The sequence below is a fragment of the Ambystoma mexicanum genome, chromosome 13, assembly GCF_040938575.1.
Source record: "Ambystoma mexicanum isolate Mex_15411 chromosome 13, UKY_AmexF1_1, whole genome shotgun sequence".
Lineage (NCBI taxonomy): Eukaryota > Metazoa > Chordata > Amphibia > Caudata > Ambystomatidae > Ambystoma > Ambystoma mexicanum.
Genome location: NC_090938.1, coordinates 35,251,210 through 35,270,069, shown reverse-complemented (window position 1 = coordinate 35,270,069; position 18,860 = coordinate 35,251,210).

The window sequence follows — 18,860 nt, the reverse complement described above, 5'->3', positions numbered from 1 at the left end:
TGTGGATATCCCAAAGGGCACAAGAAGGAACAGGGGCTCTGGGCGGTGGGGCCTGGACATCCCTAGAGGCACGAGAAGAAACAGGAGCCCTGGGCGGTAGGGCGTGGACTTCCCTAGAGGCACAAGAAGAAACAGGGACTCTGGCCGGTGGGGCGTGGATATCCCAAAGGGCACAAGAAGAAACAGGGGCTCTGGGCGGTGGGGCGTGGACTTCCCTAAAGGCACAGGACGAAACGGGAGCTCTGGGCGGTGGAGACTGGACATCCCTAGAGGCACGAGAAGAAAGAGGAGCTCTGGGCGGTAGGGCATGGACTTCCCTAGAGGTACGAGAAGAAACAGGGGCTCTGGGCTGTGGCGTGCGGACTTGCCTAGAGGCACGAGAAGAAACAGAAGCTCTGGGCTTTGGGGCGTGGACTTCCCTAGGGGCACAAGGAGAAACAGGAGCTCTGGTAGGTGGGGCCTGGACTTCCCTAGAGGCACAAGAAACAGGAGCTCTGGGCAGTGGATATCCCTAGAGGCACAGGAAGAAACAGGAGCTCTTGGCGGTGGGGCATAGACTTCCCTAGAGGCACGAGAAGAAACAGGGGCTCTGGGCTGTGGGGTGTGGACTTCCCTAGAGGCACAAGAAGAAACAGGGGTTCTGGGCGGCGGGGCGTGGACTTCCCTAGAGGCACAAGAACAAACAGGAGCTCTGGGCGGTGGGGCGTGGACTTCCCTAGAGGCACAAGAACAAACAGGGGCTCTGGGCTGTCGGGTGCGGACTTCCCTAGGGGCACAAGTAGAAACAGGAGCTCTGGTAGGTGGGGCCTGGACTTCCCTAGAGGCACAAGAAACATGAGCTCTGGGCAGTGGGGGGGTGAACTTCCCCAGAGGCACAAGAAGAAACATGGGCTCTGAGCGGTGGGGTGTGGATATCCCAAAGGGCACAAGAAGGAACAGGGGCTGTGGGCTGTGGGGTGCGGACTTCCCTAGGGGCACAAGTAGAAACAGGAGCTCTGGTAGGTGGGGCGTGGACTTCCCTAGAGGCACGAGAAGAAACAGGGGCTCTGGGCTGTGGGGTGCGGACTTCCCTAGGGGCACAAGTAGAAACAGGAGCTCTGGGCGGTGGGGAGTGGACTTCCCTAAAGGCACAGGAAGAAACGGGAGATCTAGGCGGTGGAGCCTGGACATCCCTAGAGGCACGAGAAGAAACAGGAGCTCTGGACGGTAGGGCATGGACTTCCCTAGAGGAACGAGAAGAAACAGGGGCTCTGGGCTGTGGGGTGCGGACTTCCCTAGGGGCACAAGTAGAAACAGGAGCTCTGGGCGGTGGGGAGTGGACTTCCCTAAAGGCACAGGAAGAAACGGGAGATCTAGGCCGTGGAGCCTGGACATCGCTAGAGGCACGAGAAGAAACAGGAGCTCTGGACGGTAGGGCATGGACTTCCCTAGAGGCACGAGAAGAAACAGGGGCTCTGGGCTGTCTGGTGCGGACTTCCCTAGGGGCACAGTAGAAACAGGAGCTCTGGTAGGTGGGGCGCAGACTTCCCTAGAGGCACAAGAAACAGGAGCTCTGGGTAATAGGGCGTGGACTTCCCTAGAGACACAAGAAGAAACAGAAGCTCTGGGCGGTGGTACGTGGGCCTCCCTAGAGGCACAAGAAACAGGAGCTCTGGGCAATGGGGGGTGGACTTCCCCAGAGGCAGAAGAAGAAACAGGGACTCTGGGCGGTGGGGCATGGACTTCCCCAGAGGCACAAGAAGAAACAAGGGCTCTGGGCTGTGGGGTGTGGACTTCCCTAGAGGCACGAGAAGAAACAGGGGCTCTGGGCTGTGGGGTGCGGACTTCCCTAGAGGCACAGGAAGAAACAGGAGCTCTGGGCGGTGGGTACTGGACATCCCTAGAGGCACGAGAAGAAACAGGAGCCCTGGGCGTTAGGGCGTGGACTTCCCTAGAGGCACGAGAAGAAACAGGGGCTCTGGGCGGTGGGGCGTGGATATCCCAATGGGCACAAGAAGAAACAGGGGCTCTGGGCGGTGGTGCGTGGACTTCCCTAGAGGCACAGGAAGAAATGGGAGCTCTGGGCGGTGGAGCCTGGACATCCCTAGAGGCACGAGAAGAAACAGGAGCTCTGGGCGGTAGGGCATGGACTTCCCTACAGGCACGAGAAGAAACAGGGGCTCTGGGCTGTGGGGTGCGGACTTCCCTAGAGGCACAAGAACAAACAGGGGCTCTCGGCTGTGGGGCGTGGACTTCCCTAGAGGCACAAGAACAAACAGGGGCTCTGGGCTGTGGGGTGCGGACTTCCCTAGAGGCACAAGAACAAACAGGGGCTCTGGGCTGTGGGGTGCGGACTTCCCTAGGGGCACAAGTAGAAACAGGAGCTCTGGTAGGTGGGGCCTGGACTTCCCTAGAGGCACAAGAAACACGAGCTCTGGGCGGTGGGGCGTGGACTTCCCTAGAGGCACAAGAAACACGAACTCTGGGCAGTGGGGGGGTGAACATCCCCAGAGGCACAAGAAGAACCATGGGCTCTGAGCGGTGGGGTGTGGATATCCCAAAGGGCACACGAAGGAACAGGGGCTCTGGGCTGTGGGGCGTGGACTTCCCTAGAGGCACAAGAAGAAACAGGGGCTCTGGGCTGTGGGGTGTGGACTTCCCTAGGGGCACAAGTAGAAACAGGAGCTCTGGTCGGTGGGGCCTGGACTTCCCTAGAGGCACAAGAAACAGGAGCTCTGGGCAGTGGGGGGGTGAACTTCCCCAGAGGCACAAGAAGAACCATGGGCTCTGAGCGGTGGGGTGTGGATATCCCAAAGGGCACACGAAGGAACAGGGGCTCTGGGCTGTGGGGCGTGGACTTCCCTAGAGGCACAAGAACAAACAGGGGCTCTGGGCTGTCGGGTGCGGACTTCCCTAGGGGCACAAGTAGAAACAGGAGCTCTGGTAGGTGGGGCCTGGACTTCCCTAGAGGCACAAGAAACATGAGCTCTGGGCAGTGGGGGGGTGAACTTCCCCAGAGGCACAAGAAGAAACATGGGCTCTGAGCGGTGGGGTGTGGATATCCCAAAGGGCACAAGAAGGAACAGGGGCTGTGGGCTGTGGGGTGCGGACTTCCCTAGGGGCACAAGTAGAAACAGGAGCTCTGGTAGGTGGGGCATGGACTTCCCTAGAGGCACGAAAGAAACAGGGGCTCTGGGCTGTGGGGTGCGGACTTCCCTAGGGGCACAAGTAGAAACAGGAGCTCTGGGCGGTGGGGAGTGGACTTCCCTAAAGGCACAGGAAGAAACGGGAGATCTAGGCGGTGGAGCCTGGACATCCCTAGAGGCACGAGAAGAAACAGGAGCTCTGGACGGTAGGGCATGGACTTCCCTAGAGGAACGAGAAGAAACAGGGGCTCTGGGCTGTGGGGTGCGGACTTCCCTAGGGGCACAAGTAGAAACAGGAGCTCTGGGCGGTGGGGAGTGGACTTCCCTAAAGGCACAGGAAGAAACGGGAGATCTAGGCCGTGGAGCCTGGACATCGCTAGAGGCACGAGAAGAAACAGGAGCTCTGGACGGTAGGGCATGGACTTCCCTAGAGGCACGAGAAGAAACAGGGGCTCTGGGCTGTCTGGTGCGGACTTCCCTAGGGGCACAGTAGAAACAGGAGCTCTGGTAGGTGGGGCGCAGACTTCCCTAGAGGCACAAGAAACAGGAGCTCTGGGTAATAGGGCGTGGACTTCCCTAGAGACACAAGAAGAAACAGAAGCTCTGGGCGGTGGTACGTGGGCCTCCCTAGAGGCACAAGAAACAGGAGCTCTGGGCAATGGGGGGTGGACTTCCCCAGAGGCAGAAGAAGAAACAGGGACTCTGGGCGGTGGGGCATGGACTTCCCCAGAGGCACAAGAAGAAACAAGGGCTCTGGGCTGTGGGGTGTGGACTTCCCTAGAGGCACGAGAAGAAACAGGGGCTCTGGGCTGTGGGGTGCGGACTTCCCTAGAGGCACAGGAAGAAACAGGAGCTCTGGGCGGTGGGTACTGGACATCCCTAGAGGCACGAGAAGAAACAGGAGCCCTGGGCGTTAGGGCGTGGACTTCCCTAGAGGCACGAGAAGAAACAGGGGCTCTGGGCGGTGGGGCGTGGATATCCCAATGGGCACAAGAAGAAACAGGGGCTCTGGCGGTGGTGCGTGGACTTCCCTAGAGGCACAGGAAGAAATGGGAGCTCTGGGCGGTGGAGCCTGGACATCCCTAGAGGCACGAGAAGAAACAGGAGCTCTGGGCGGTAGGGCATGGACTTCCCTACAGGCACGAGAAGAAACAGGGGCTCTGGGCTGTGGGGTGCGGACTTCCCTAGAGGCACAAGAACAAACAGGGGCTCTCGGCTGTGGGGCGTGGACTTCCCTAGAGGCACAAGAACAAACAGGGGCTCTGGGCTGTGGGGTGCGGACTTCCCTAGAGGCACAAGAACAAACAGGGGCTCTGGGCTGTGGGGTGCGGACTTCCCTAGGGGCACAAGTAGAAACAGGAGCTCTGGTAGGTGGGGCCTGGACTTCCCTAGAGGCACAAGAAACACGAGCTCTGGACGGTGGGGCGTGGACTTCCCTAGAGGCACAAGAAACACGAACTCTGGGCAGTGGGGGGGTGAACTTCCCCAGAGGCACAAGAAGAACCATGGGCTCTGAGCGGTGGGGTGTGGATATCCCAAAGGGCACACGAAGGAACAGGGGCTCTGGGCTGTGGGGCGTGGACTTCCCTAGAGGCACAAGAAGAAACAGGGGCTCTGGGCTGTGGGGTGTGGACTTCCCTAGGGGCACAAGTAGAAACAGGAGCTCTGGTCGGTGGGGCCTGGACTTCCCTAGAGGCACAAGAAACAGGAGCTCTGGGCAGTGGGGGGGTGAACTTCCCCAGAGGCACAAGAAGAACCATGGGCTCTGAGCGGTGGGGTGTTGATTTCCCAAAGGGCACACGAAGGAACAGGGGCTCTGGGCTGTGGGGCGTGGACTTCCCTAGAGGCACAAGAACAAACAGGGGCTCTGGGCTGTCGGGTGCGGACTTCCCTAGGGGCACAAGTAGAAACAGGAGCTCTGGTAGGTGGGGCCTGGACTTCCCTAGAGGCACAAGAAACATGAGCTCTGGGCAGTGGGGGGGTGAACTTCCCCAGAGGCACAAGAAGAAACATGGGCTCTGAGCGGTGGGGTGTGGATATCCCAAAGGGCACAAGAAGGAACAGGGGCTGTGGGCTGTGGGGTGCGGACTTCCCTAGGGGCACAAGTAGAAACAGGAGCTCTGGTAGGTGGGGCATGGACTTCCCTAGAGGCACGAAAGAAACAGGGGCTCTGGGCTGTGGGGTGCGGACTTCCCTAGGGGCACAAGTAGAAACAGGAGCTCTGGGCGGTGGGGAGTGGACTTCCCTAAAGGCACAGGAAGAAACGGGAGATCTAGGCGGTGGAGCCTGGACATCCCTAGAGGCACGAGAAGAAACAGGAGCTCTGGACGGTAGGGCATGGACTTCCCTAGAGGCACGAGAAGAAACAGGGGCTCTGGGCTGTGGGGTGCGGACTTCCCTAGGGGCACAAGTAGAAACAGGAGCTCTGGGCGGTGGGGAGTGGACTTCCCTAAAGGCACAGGAAGAAACGGGAGATCTAGGCCGTGGAGCCTGGACATCGCTAGAGGCACGAGAAGAAACAGGAGCTCTGGACGGTAGGGCATGGACTTCCCTAGAGGCACGAGAAGAAACAGGGGCTCTGGGCTGTCTGGTGCGGACTTCCCTAGGGGCACAGTAGAAACAGGAGCTCTGGTAGGTGGGGCGCAGACTTCCCTAGAGGCACAAGAAACAGGAGCTCTGGGTAATAGGGCGTGGACTTCCCTAGAGACACAAGAAGAAACAGAAGCTCTGGGCGGTGGTACGTGGGCCTCCCTAGAGGCACAAGAAACAGGAGCTCTGGGCAATGGGGCGTGGACTTCCCCAGAGGCAGAAGAAGAAACAGGGACTCTGGGCGGTGGGGCATGGACTTCCCCAGAGGCACAAGAAGAAACAGGGGCTCTGGGCTGTGGGGTGTGGACTTCCCTAGAGGCACGAGAAGAAACAGGGGCTCTGGGCTGTGGGGTGCGGACTTCCCTAGAGGCACAGGAAGAAACAGGAGCTCTGGGCGGTGGGTCCTGGACATCCCTAGAGGCACGAGAAGAAACAGGAGCCCTGGGCGTTAGGGCGTGGACTTCCCTAGAGGCACGAGAAGAAACAGGGGCTCTGGGCGGTGGGGCGTGGATATCCCAATGGGCACAAGAAGAAACAGGGGCTCTGGGCGGTGGGGCGTGGATTTCCCTAGAGGCACAGGAAGAAATGGGAGCTCTGGGCGGTGGAGCCTGGACATCCCTAGAGGCACGAGAAGAAACAGGAGCTCTGGGCGGTAGGGCATGGACTTCCCTACAGGCACGAGAAGAAACAGGGGCTCTGGGCTGTGGGGTGCGGACTTCCCTAGAGGAACAAGAACAAACAGGGGCTCTGGGCTGTGGGGCGTGGACTTCCCTAGAGGCACAAGAACAAACAGGGGCTCTGGGCTGTGGGGTGCGGACTTCCCTAGAGGCACAAGAACAAACAGGGGCTCTGGGCTGTGGGGTGCGGACTTCCCTAGGGGCACAAGTAGAAACAGGAGCTCTGGTAGGTGGGGCCTGGACTTCCCTAGAGGCACAAGAAACACGAGCTCTGGGCGGTGGGGCGTGGACTTCCCTAGAGGCACAAGAAACACGAGCTCTGGGCAGTGGGGGGGGTGAACTTCCCCAGAGGCACAAGAAGAACCATGGGCTCTGAGCGGTGGGGTGTGGATATCCCAAAGGGCACACGAAGGAACAGGGGCTCTGGGCTGTGGGGCGTGGACTTCCCTAGAGGCACAAGAAGAAACAGGGGCTCTGGGCTGTGGGGTGTGGACTTCCCTAGGGGCACAAGTAGAAACAGGAGCTCTGGTCGGTGGGGCCTGAACTTCCCTAGAGGCACAAGAAACAGGAGCTCTGGGCAGTGGGGGTGGACTTCCCCAGAGGAACAAGAAGAAGCATGGGCTCTGAGCAGTGGGGTGTATATATCCCTAGAGGCACGAGAAGAAACAGGAGTTCTGGCCGGTAGGGCATGGACTTCCCTAGAGGCACGAGAAGAAACAGGGGCTCTGGGCTGTGGGGTGCGGACTTCCCTAGAGGCACAGGAACAAACAGGGGCTCTTGGCGGTGGGGCCTGGAAATCCCTAGAGGCATGAGAAGAAACAGGAGCCCTGGGCGGTAGGGCGTGGACTTCCCTAGAGGCACGAGAAGAAATAGGGACTCTGGGCGGTGGGGCGTGGATATCCCAAAGGGCACAAGAAGGAACAGGGGCTCTGGGCTGTGGGGCGTGGACTTCCCTAGAGGCACAAGAAGAAACAGGGGCTCTGGGCGGTGGGGCGTGGACTTCCCTAGAGGCACAAGAACAAACAGGAGCTCTGTGCGGTGGGTCGTGGACTTCCCTAGAGGCACAAGAACAAACAGGGGCTCTGGGCTGTGGGGTGCGGACCTCCCTAAGGGCACAAGTAGAAACAGGAGCTCTGGTAGGTGGAGCCTGGACTTCCCTAGAGGCACAAGAAACATGAGCTCTGGGCAGTGGGGGGGTGAACTTCCCCAGAGACACAAGAAGAAACATGGGCTCTGAGCGGTGGGGTGTGGATATCCCAAAGGGCACAAGAAGGAACAGGGGCTCTGGGCTGTGGGGCGTGGACTTCCCTAGAGGCACAAGAACAAACAGGGGCTCTGGGCTGTGGGGTGCGGACTTCCCTAGGGGCACAAGCAGAAACAGGAGCTCTGGTAGGTGGGGCCTGGACTTCCATAGAGGCATGAGAAGAAACAGGAGCCCTGGGCGGTAGGGCGTAGACTTCCCTCGAGGCACGAGAAGAAACAGGGGCTCTGGGCGGTGGGGCGTGGATATCCCAAAGGGCACAAGAAGGAACAGGGGCTCCGGGCTGTGGGGTGTGGACTTCCCTAGAGGCACAAGAACAAACAGGAGCTCTGGGCGGTGGGGCGTGGACTTCCCTAGAGGCACAAGAACAAACAGGGGCTCTGGGCTGTGGGGTGCGGACTTCCCTAGGGGCACAAGTAGAAACAGGAGCTCTGGTAGGTGGGGCCTGGACTTCCCTAGAGGCACAAGAAACACGAGCTCTGGGCAGTGGGGGGGTAAACTTCCCCAGAGGCACAAGAAGAAACATGGGCTCTGAGCGGTGGGGTGTGGATATCGCAAAGGGCACAAGAAGGAACAGGGGCTCTGGGCTGTGGGGCGTGGACTTCCCTAGAGGCACAAGAACAAACAAGGGCTCTGGGCTGTGGGGTGCGGACTTCCCTAGGGGCACAAGTAGAAACAGGAGCTCTGGTAGGTGGGGCCTGGACTTCCCTAGAGGCACAAGAAACAGGAGCTCTGGACAGTGGGGGGTGGACTTCCCCAGAGGCACAAGAAGAAACATGGGCTCTGAGCAGTGGGGTGTATATATCCCTAGATGCACGAGAAGAAACAGGAGTTCTGGGCGGTAGGGCATGGACTTCCCTAGAGGCACGAGAAGAAACTGGTGCTCTGGGCTGTGGGGTGCGGACTTCCCTAGAGGCACAAGAAGAAACAGGAGCGCTTGGCGGTGGGGCCTGGACATCCTTAGAGGCATGAGAAGAAACAGGAGCCCTGGGCGGTAGGGCGTGGACTTCCCTAGAGGCACGAGAAGAAATAGGGACTCTGGGCGGTGGGCCGTGGATATCCCAAAGGGCACAAGAAGGAACAGGGGCTCCAGGCTGTGGGGTATGGACTTCCCTAGAGGCACAAGAACAAACAGGAGCTCTGGTTGGTGGGGCGTGGACTTCCCTAGAAGCACAAGAACAAACAGGGGCTCTGGGCTGTGGGGTGCGGACTTCTCTAGGGGCACAGTAGAAACAGGAGCTCTGGTAGGTGGGGCGCAGACTTCCCTAGAGGCACAAGAAACAGGAGCTCTGGGTAGTAGGGCATGGACTTCCCTAGAGACACAAGAAGAAACAGAAGCTCTGGGCGGTGGTACGTGGGCCTCCCTAGAGGCACAAGAAACAGGAGCTCTCGGCAGTGGGGGGGGGGACTTCCCCAGAAGCAGAAGAAGAAACAGGGACTCTGGGCGGTGGGGCATGGACTTCCCCAGAGGCACAAGAAAAAACAGGAGCTCTGGGCTTTGGGGTGTGGACTTCCCTAGAGGCACGAGAAGAAACAGGGGCTCTGGGCTGTGGGGTGCGGACTTCCGTAGAGGCACAGGAAGAAACAGGAGCTCTGGGCGGTGGGGCCTGGACATCCCTAGAGGCACGAGAAGAAACAGGAGCCCTGGGCGTTAGGGCGTGGACTTCCCTAGAGGCACGAGAAGAAACAGGGACTCTGGGCGGTGGGGCGTTGATATCCCAAAGGGCACAAGAAGAAACAGGGCTCTGGGCGGTGGAGTGTGGACTTCCCTAGAGGCACAGGAAGAAATGGGAGCTCTGGGCGGTGGAGCCTGGACATCCCTAGAGGCACGAGAAGAAACAGGAGCTCTGGGCGGTAGGGCATGGACTTCCCTAGAGGCACGAGAAGAAACAGGGGCTCTGGGCTGTGGGGTGCAGACTTCCCTAGAGGCACAGGAAGAAACAGGAGCTCTGGGCGGTAGGGCCTGGACATCCCTAGAGGCACGAGAAGAAACAGGAGCCCTGGGCGGTAGGGCATGGACTTCCCTAGAGGCACGAGAAGAAACAGGGTCTCTGGCGGTGGGGCGTGGATATCTCAAAGGGCACAAGAAGGAACAGGACTCTGGACGGTGGGGCGTGGATATCCCATAGGGCACAAGAAGGAACAGGGGCTCTGGGCTGTGGGGTGTGGACTTCCCCAGAGGCAGAAGAAGGAACAGGGACTCTGGGCGGTGGGGCATGGACTTCCCCAGAGGCACAAGAAAAAACAGGGGCTCTGGGCGGTGGGGCGTGGGCTTCCCCAGAGGCACAAGAAGAAACAGGGGCCCTACGCGGTGGGGTGTGGATATCCCAAAGGGTAAAAGAAGGAACAGAGGCTCTGAGCGGTGGGGTGTGGATATGCCAAAGGGCACAAGAAAAAACAGGAGTTCTGGGAGGTAGGGCATGGACTTCCATAGAGGCACGAGAAGAAACAGGGGCTCTGGGCTGTGGGGTGCGGACTTCCCTAGAAGCACAGGAAGAAACAGGAGCTCTCGGCGGTGGGGCCTGGACATCCCTAGAGGAACGAGAAGAAACAGGGACTCTGGGCAGTGGGGCGTGGATATCCCAAAGGGCACAAGAAGGAACAGGACTCTGGGCGGTGGGGCGTGGATATCCCAAAGGGCACAAGAAGGAACCGGGTCTCTGGGCGGTGGGGCCTGGACATCCCTAGAGGCACGAGAAGAAACAGGAGCTCTGGGCGGTAGGGCATGGACTTCCCTAGAGGCACGAGAAGAAACAGGGGCTCTGGGCTGTGGGGTGCAGACTTCCCTAGAGGCACAGGAAGAAACAGGGACTCTGGCCGGTGGGGCCTGGACATCCCTAGAGGCACAAGAAGAAACAGGAGGTCTGGGCGGTGGGGCGTGGACTTCCCTAGAGGCACAAGAACAAACAGGGGCTCTGGGCTGTGGGGTGCAGACTTTCCTAGGGGCACAAGAAGAAACAGGAGCTCTGGTAGGTGGGGCCTGGACTTCCCTAGAGGCACAATAAACAGGAGCTCTGGGCAGTGGGGGGTGGACCTCCCCAGAGGCACAAGAAGAAACATGGGCTCTGAGCAGTGGGGTGTGGATATCTCTAGAGGCACGAGAAGAAACGGAGCTCTGGGCGGTAGGGCATGGATTTCCCTAGAGGCACGAGAAGAAACCGGGGCTCTGGGCTTTGGGGTGCAGACTTCCCTAGAGGCACAGGAAGAAACAGGAGCTCTCGGCGGTGGGGCCTGGACATCCCTAGAGGCACGAGAAGAAACAGGAGCCCTGGGCGGTAGGGGGTGGACTTCCCTAGAGGCACAAGAAGAAATGGGGACTCTGGGCGGTGGGGCGTGGATATCTCAAAGGGCACAAGAACAAACAGGGGCTCTGGGCGGTGGGGCGTGGACTTCCCTAGAGGCACAAGAACAAACAGGAGCTCTGGGCGGTGGGTCATGGACTTCCCTAGAGGCACAAGAACAAACAGGGGCTCTGGTAGGTGGGGCCTGGACTTCCCTAGAGGCACAAGAAACAGGAGCTCTGGGCAGTGGGGGGTGAACTTCCCCAAACGCACAAGAAGAAACATGGGCTCTGAGCGGTGGGGTGTGGATATCCCAAAGGGCACAAGAAGGAACAGGGGCTCTAGGCGGTGGGGCATGGACTTACCCAAACGCACAAGAAGAAACATGGGCTCTGGGCGGTGGGGCGTGGACTTCCCTAGTGGCACAAGAAGAAACAGGGGCTCTAGGCGGTGGGGCATGGACTTACCTAAAGGCACAAGAAGAAACAGGGGCTCTGGGCTGTGGGGCGTGGACTTCCCTTTCAGCGCAAGAAGAAACAGGAGCTCTGGGCGGTGGTGCGTGGACTTCCCTGGAAGCACAAGAAGACACAGGGGCTCTGGTAGGTGGGGCGTGGATATCCCATAGGGCAGAAGAAGAAACAGGAGCTCTGGACGGTGGGGCGTGGACTTTCCTAGAGGCACAAGAAGAAACAGGAGCTCTGGGCGGTGGGGCGTGGACTTCCCTAGAGGCACAAGAAGAAACAGGGGCTCTGGGCGGTGGGGCGTGGACTTCCCCACAGGCAGAAGAAGAAACAGGGGCTATTTATTTTGAGCTAAAAAAGGGTCTGTTGGGAGCTATGAGAGGGTCTGCTTAACTCCGAGAGGGTCCATTGGGAGTTACAAGAGGGTCTGTTGGGAGCTACGAGGGGTCTGTTGGGAGCTACGAGGGGGTCTGTTGGGAGCTATGAGAGGGTCTTTTGGGAGCTACAAGAGTATCTGTTTTGAGCTATGAGAGGGTCTGTTGGGAGCTATGAGAGGGTATTTTGAGTTCTATTAGAGAAGTGGTCTTCAGAAATGTTTATGCCATCATACCACTCCCTCCCCCAAGTGCCCAGTGGCTAATCCGCTCAGGCGCCGTTGAATGCTGGTGCAAATGGCAGTGCAGGGAGAGACATTCCCTAAACGTTGGCGTTTCTGCTGCACTGGACGGTTCTGGATAAAATGGCAGAAGACTGCAGGAGGCAATATCCTGTGGCGCTTTATAATCCATCAAAGATGGACGCTGCTCAAACACAGGCTAGATACCTTTCAGTGGACAATATACGCAGTTTCCAGACCTTGGTGAGGCAAATCAATGAACTGCAGTGATGTCACATGCTTAGGAGTGATGGGAAGGATGGCCTGTCTATCAGCAGCCAGCCACGTGCTGAGGAGTGATGCGAAGGATGGGCCTGTCTGTCGGCAGCCAGCCAGTGCTGAGGAGTGTTGCGAAGGATGGGCCTGTCTGTCGGCAGCCAGCCAGTGCTGAGGAGTGATGGGAAGGATGGGTCTGTCCTTCAGCAGCCAGCCACGTGCTGAGGAGTGATGCGAAGGATGGGCCTGTCTGTCAGCAACCAGCCACCACGCGCTGTGGGGTAATGGGAAGGATGGGCCCGTCTATCAGCAGCCAGTCACACGCTGAGGAATGATGCGAAGGATGGGCCAGTCTATCAGCAGCCAGTGACGCGCTGAGGAGTGATGCAAAGGATGGGTCTGTCATTCAGCAGCCAGTGACGCGTTGAGGAGTAATGCAAAGGATGGGCCTGTCTATCAGCAACCAGCCACGCGCTGAGCGTGATGCGAAGGATGGGCCTGTCTGTTGGCAGCCAGCCAGTGCTGAAGAGTGATGGGAAGGATGGGTCTGTCCTTCAGCAGCCAGTCACGTGCTGAGGAGTGATGCAAAGGATGGGCCTGTCTATCAGCAGCCAGTCACGTGCTGAGGAGTGATGCGAAGGAATGGCCTGTCATTCAGCAGCCAGTCACGCGCTGAGGAATGATGCGAAGGATGGGCCTGTCTATCAGCAGCCAGTGACGCGATGAGAGGTGATGCAAAGGAATGGCCTGTCATTCAGCAGCCAGTGACGCGTTGAGGAGTGATGCAAAGGAATGGCCTGACATTCAGCAGCCAGTCACGCGTTGAGGAGTGATGCAAAGGATGGGCATGCCTTTCAGCAGCCAGTCACGTGCTGAGGAGTGATGTGAAGGATGGGCCTGTCTATCAGCAGCCAGTCACGTGCTGAGGAGTGATGCAAAGGATGGGCCTGTCTATCAGCAGCCAGTGACGCGATGAGGAGTGATGCAAAGGAATGGTCTGTCATTCAGCAGCCAGTCACATGCTGAGGAGTGATGCGAAGGATGGGCCTGCCTTTCAGCAGCCAGTCACGTGCTGAGGAGTGATGCAAAGGAATGGCATGTCTATCAGCAGCCAGTCACGTGCTGAGGAGTGATGCAAAGGATGGGCGTGTCTTTCAGCAGCCAGTCACGTGCTGAGGAGTGATGCGAAGAAATGGCCTGTCATTCAGCAGCCAGTCACGCGCTGAGGAGTGATGCGAAGGATGGTCCTGTCTGTCAGCAACCAGCTATGCGCTGTGGGGTAATGCGAAGGATGGGCCCATCTATCAGCAGCCAGTCACGCGCTGAGGAATGATGCGAAGGATGGGCCTGTTTATAAGCAGCCAGTGACGCGCTGAGGAGTGATGCAAAGGATGGGCCCGTCTATCAGTAGCCAGTCACGCGCTGAGGAATGATGCGAAGGATGGGCCTGTTTATCAGCAGCCAGTGACGCGATGAGAGGTGATGCAAAGGAATGGCCTGTCATTCAGCAGCCATTGACGCGATGAGGAGTGATGCAAAGGAATGGCCTGTCATTCAGCAGCCAGTCACGCGTTGAGGAGTGATGCAAAGGATGGGCATGCCTTTCAGCAGCCAGTCACGTGCTGAGGAGTGATGTGAAGGATGGGCCTGTCTATCAGCAGCCAGTCACGTGCTGAGGAGTGATGCAAAGGATGGGCCTGTCTATCAGCAGCCAGTGACGCGATGAGGAGTGATACAAAGGAATGGTCTGTCATTCAGCAGCCAGTCACATGCTGAGGAGTGATGCGAAGGATGGGCCTGCCTTTCAGCAGCCAGTCACGTGCTGAGGAGTGATGCAAAGGATGGGCCTGTCTTTCAGCAGCCAGTTACGTGCTGAGGAGTGATGCAAATGATGGGCCTGTCTTTCAGCAGCCAGTTACGTGCTAAGGAGTGATGGGAAGGAATGGCCTGTCATTCAGCAGCCAGTCACACGCTGAGGAGTGATGCGAAGGATGGGCCTGTCTGTCAGCAACCAGCTATGCGCTGTGGGGAAATGTGAAGGATGGGCCCATCTATCAGCAGCCAGTCACGCGCTGAGTAATGATGCGAAGGATTGGCCTGTTTATAAGCAGCCAGTGATGCGCTGAGGAGTGATGCAAAGGATGGGCCTGTCTATCAGCAGCCAGTGACGCAATGAGGAGTGATGCGATGGAATGGCCTGTCATTCAGCAGCCAGTCACGCGCTGAGGAGTGATGCAAAGGATGGGCCTGTCTATCAGCAGCCAGTCACGTGCTGAGGAGTGATGCGAAGGAATGGCCTGTCTATCAGCAGCCAGTCACGTGCTGAGGAGTGATGCGAAGGAATGGCCTGTCATTCAGCAGCCAGTCACGCGCTGAGGAGTGATGCGAAGGATGGGCCTGTCTGTCAGCAACCAGCTATGCGCTGTGGGGTAATGCGAAGGATGGGCCCATCTATCAGCAGCCAGTCACGCGCTGAAGAATGATGCGAAGGATGGGCCTGTTTATCAGCAGCCAGTGACGCACTGAGGAGTGATGCAAAGGATGGGCCTGTCATTCAGCAACCAGTCACGCGCTGAGGAGTGATGCAAAGGATGGGCCTGTCTATCAGCAGCCAGTGACGCGATGAGGAGTGATGCAAAGGAATGGCCTGTCATTCAGCAGCCAGTCACGTGCTGAGGAGTGATGCAAAGGATGGGCCTATCAGCAGCCAGTGATGCGATGAGGAGTGATGCGAAGGAATGGTCTGTCATTCAGCAGTCAGTCACGCGCTGAGGAGTGATGCGAAGGATGGGCCTGTCTTTCAGCAGCCAATCAGGTGCTGAGGAGTGATGCGAAGGAATGGCCTGTCATTCAGCAGCCAGTCACGCGATGAGGAGTGATGCGAAGGATGGGCCTGTCTTTCAGCAGCCAGTCACGCGCTGAGGAGTGATGCAAAGGATGGGCCTGTCTTTCAGCAGCCAGTCACGTACTGAGGAGTAAAACGAAGGATGGTCCTGTGTTTCAGCAGCCAGCCACGTGCTGAGGAGTGCCAGGCAGTCAATGCCGCCCCCAAGTTATCCGCCGCTTCTGGTCCTGCCCGGTTTTTAGTCTTTAGGACACCTAGCTCACAGAAGCCTATCCACAGGCACGAGGTGCTGAATGGTATGAGTTTTCACTGCACTCTGTGATAAGGCTGGATTCCCTGATGCAACAGATTACCAAAACCTTCCCCAGTTTCTGGACCTGGCATTCTAATGTGGACTCCCTGACGCCCCACTAGCTGCTCCGGGGGTCTGTTGGGACATTGACCCCCACCTATGCCAAAACAGGGTGCACCACCCAGTCCCTAACACTGCAGTTGACCTTTAGGAAGTCTGTCCCTACCTTGGCATGCCCAGTCACTGACCAATCACTTGCCTTGAAACACTTGTGAAGTCCTATTCAGTTTGCACAAGAGCATCCCCCAATAATGGGAATGTATTATTCGTGCCCGGGGAAAGGGCACTCAGCCAATCAGGAGGCTGGTAATGGGGATGAGACCTTCCAGTGTACCTCCTGTAAGGGCACTCAGCCAATCAGGAGGCTGGTAATGGGGGTGAGACCTTCCAGTGTACCTCCTGTTTTTTTTCCAGCCACCCAAGGCACTTTCCCTGGATGGCACAATTTTTCCCACAGTGCCTCAGAACCTTGGCCGCTGCCCCCTACCCAGCCTCTTGTCGCCCCCAAGCCTCCCTCCTCCCCACATGTCATTCCCCACCCATCCACCACCCCACTTACCTGCTGGGGCATCCTTGTTCTGCCCGCCACCCTAGAAATAGAAAAGGGACTCCGCCCCTAGCTATCACCTCCATGTTGGGGGTGCGTGCATAACCGGCAATGGTCCTGAACCCTCACTGAGTCCCTTGCTTCGCTAGAGCCTGCCTAGGCTCGGGCTGGCAGGCCATTATCGGCCATGTAAGCACCCCAACGCGGTCGTTACTGCTGTAGTAATGCCTTCTTCATGTCTCCTTTTCCAGAGCCCCAGTTTGAGAAAGAAGTGCTATCTGTTCCTTGCAGAGAGAGGTTCAGGACATTTAGTATCTCAAAACGGTCAGCCAGGCGGGCCTAGAGCACAGGCCAGCGTGGATTACATAAACGCCCTGCTTCGGCCCTGTCATTGTCCAGCCTTCATTTCTCCGTTAATGCCACGGATTAGCATCCGGCCCCTCGATAGCCATGATATGATATAAATCCTTTATAACGCGCCTGTGCACAAGTGTTTCTAGGCGCGACTTCTGTGTGTCTCACTTCTGTGGGGAGCAGTAAAGCTTCCCCCTCTGCCCCCCCTCCAAACATAACTTAGTAAATAGATCGAGCCTCATTACGAGTTAGGCGGTAATTAATTTGTGAATCCGCAGAAAACAAATTGCCGTTACCGCCACTGGTCAGGCAGAATTTCTGCCTGATTACAAGTGGTGCTAGCGGTGTAATTCCCCCTTTATTTTGGATCTATTGGACCCAATGGTTTTTTTTTCAGAATTACCGCGCAGTAAATCCACCAATTCTGCTGATTTTTTGGCGTTGAGTGGGAAGATTTACTTCCAGGGGTTTGCTGCAGGTAAAACGTCCACTCAAAGCCAAAACTCATTATTTGGCATAGTGGTAAAATTGGCGGTAACTCAGTTGCCGCCAATTTTACCGCTTACCGCCCAACTCGTAATGAGGCCCATTGTCTTTTGTGGGATGAGATTTAATGAACTTAATGGTCTGCACGACAGACGTCAGCACCTATGAAAGTTCACGGTCCATGTTCTTAGCAACCGGGGCTTCCCGGCGTATCATGCCGCGAGACTGCACGATACGTGGAGCCGCTGCTAATACTTTGGCATGCAGCCTGCCCTGGCGCCACACATGGTCCAGATGCCAACGCAGGATTCCCACGTGAACCGATTTGCACGTAGAAAGTAGTTCACAATGTCAAGCAGTCCAGCCTCAGATGCTCTGCCCTGTGTTGCCTTTCAAAACAACACAACCTTCCAGCAGTTCTCTTCCGTGAGAACACCTGGCCTGAGCCTTAAGTGGGCTTCCTTTGCTATGTGGATGGCCTCGTCCAGCTGCCTGGCACATGGACTTGATTGCAAGCGTGAAGCCAATTGTGAAGTGATATCCAGTGCCATGCCGGCAGGGTGTGTAGAGCCTGGCATGGGACGGCTTCCCACTTCTCTGCTACTGTCACCAAGCATTCGCCTGTTTACTGTGATTACTGTTGGGAGGAGCACTTTTTCAGCATCTGTGAAGGGCTTTTTTGGTGCAGGAGGGTGTGCATTGTGTTATGCTGCTGTCCAAGCATTTGAAGGAGTAAAGGCCCTCATTTTTACAGAGTCTCTGGCCCTCATTCCGAGGTTGGTGCTAGTCATGGCGCTATTAGCGCCATGACTAGCACCAATACCGGTACCGCCACCGATGTGGTCGTATGGGGAATTATCGGTCCATTTTGCCCTTTGCGGGACCGGTAAATCCCCATTTGAAATGCCATTCCCCATTCCCATTTGAGCCCCCATAGGGCTCAATGGGAAGGCGGCAATAAAGGTACCGCAAATTGTGGTACCGTTATTGACCCGTATCTCTTTGCGGGTCCCGTACTTAACGCCTGGTAAAAGCAGGCGTTAAGGGAGGGACCCGCAAAGGGACCTCGTAGTAGGACGCAAAGGGATTACCGGCACCAGTGTCATTACCGGTGCCCGGTATCCCTTTGCGTCCAGCTTGTAATGAGGGCCTCTGTGCTTGGTTATGGCAGGCAAAGTATTCTTTACTCTTTTCTTGCCAGCTCGCCGTGTTTCGTTTCCAAGTGACACCTTCGTTTAGCCGGCTTCAGACTATCACCCACTAACGTGGGGCCCAACTTTGCGTCTCAGAGGGATGAACGTGAAGCCAAAGTCCAGGGGGGGGGGGGGTCATCCGACCGCCCACTGGGGTTTTCCTGCTAGTTTCTCTGCACCCCTTTCTGTGTCTGCCTTTCACTTCAGAACCCTGCTATCCTTGGGCACTAGATAATGGTCCATCTCAAAATGACCTTCTGGTCTGTCAAACACACTGTCAACCTCCAAATTAATTAATAACACAAGCTTGCTATTTATATGCATAAAAAGTTCTAAAAACAAAGATTTAAAAAAAGTTTGAAAACAACCATATGTTTTACATAAACAACCGCAGCAGGTTTTAAGCAGAAAATGTTTTAAATTTGCACCACATTTTAAAAGAGGGTTAACATCGTGCCACTTTAAAAAAAAAATAAGTTTAAAAAGTACCGCAAGTCTTGAAAAATGTTTTAAAACATTCATGGAATTATTTACGTGTAAAACAGGGATTTGCGTGCCATTCTGCCCGCAAATCCCTGTTTGACAAATGCGGTTTCCCCATGGCCGCACTCGAGCCAAATTCGGACGACGGCACTGAGTTCTTTTAACGAAAGTTGAGACTCCTCGCCAACGAGATTCAGTGGCCCCGAAGAATTACTGCTTCACAGTTACAATCAGAGGCGTATGTCTGCTACTCCGCAAACCGGAAGTGATTTATCAGAGGTGTATGTCCGCTACTCTGCAAACCGGAAGTGATTTATCAGAGGCAATTGTCTGCT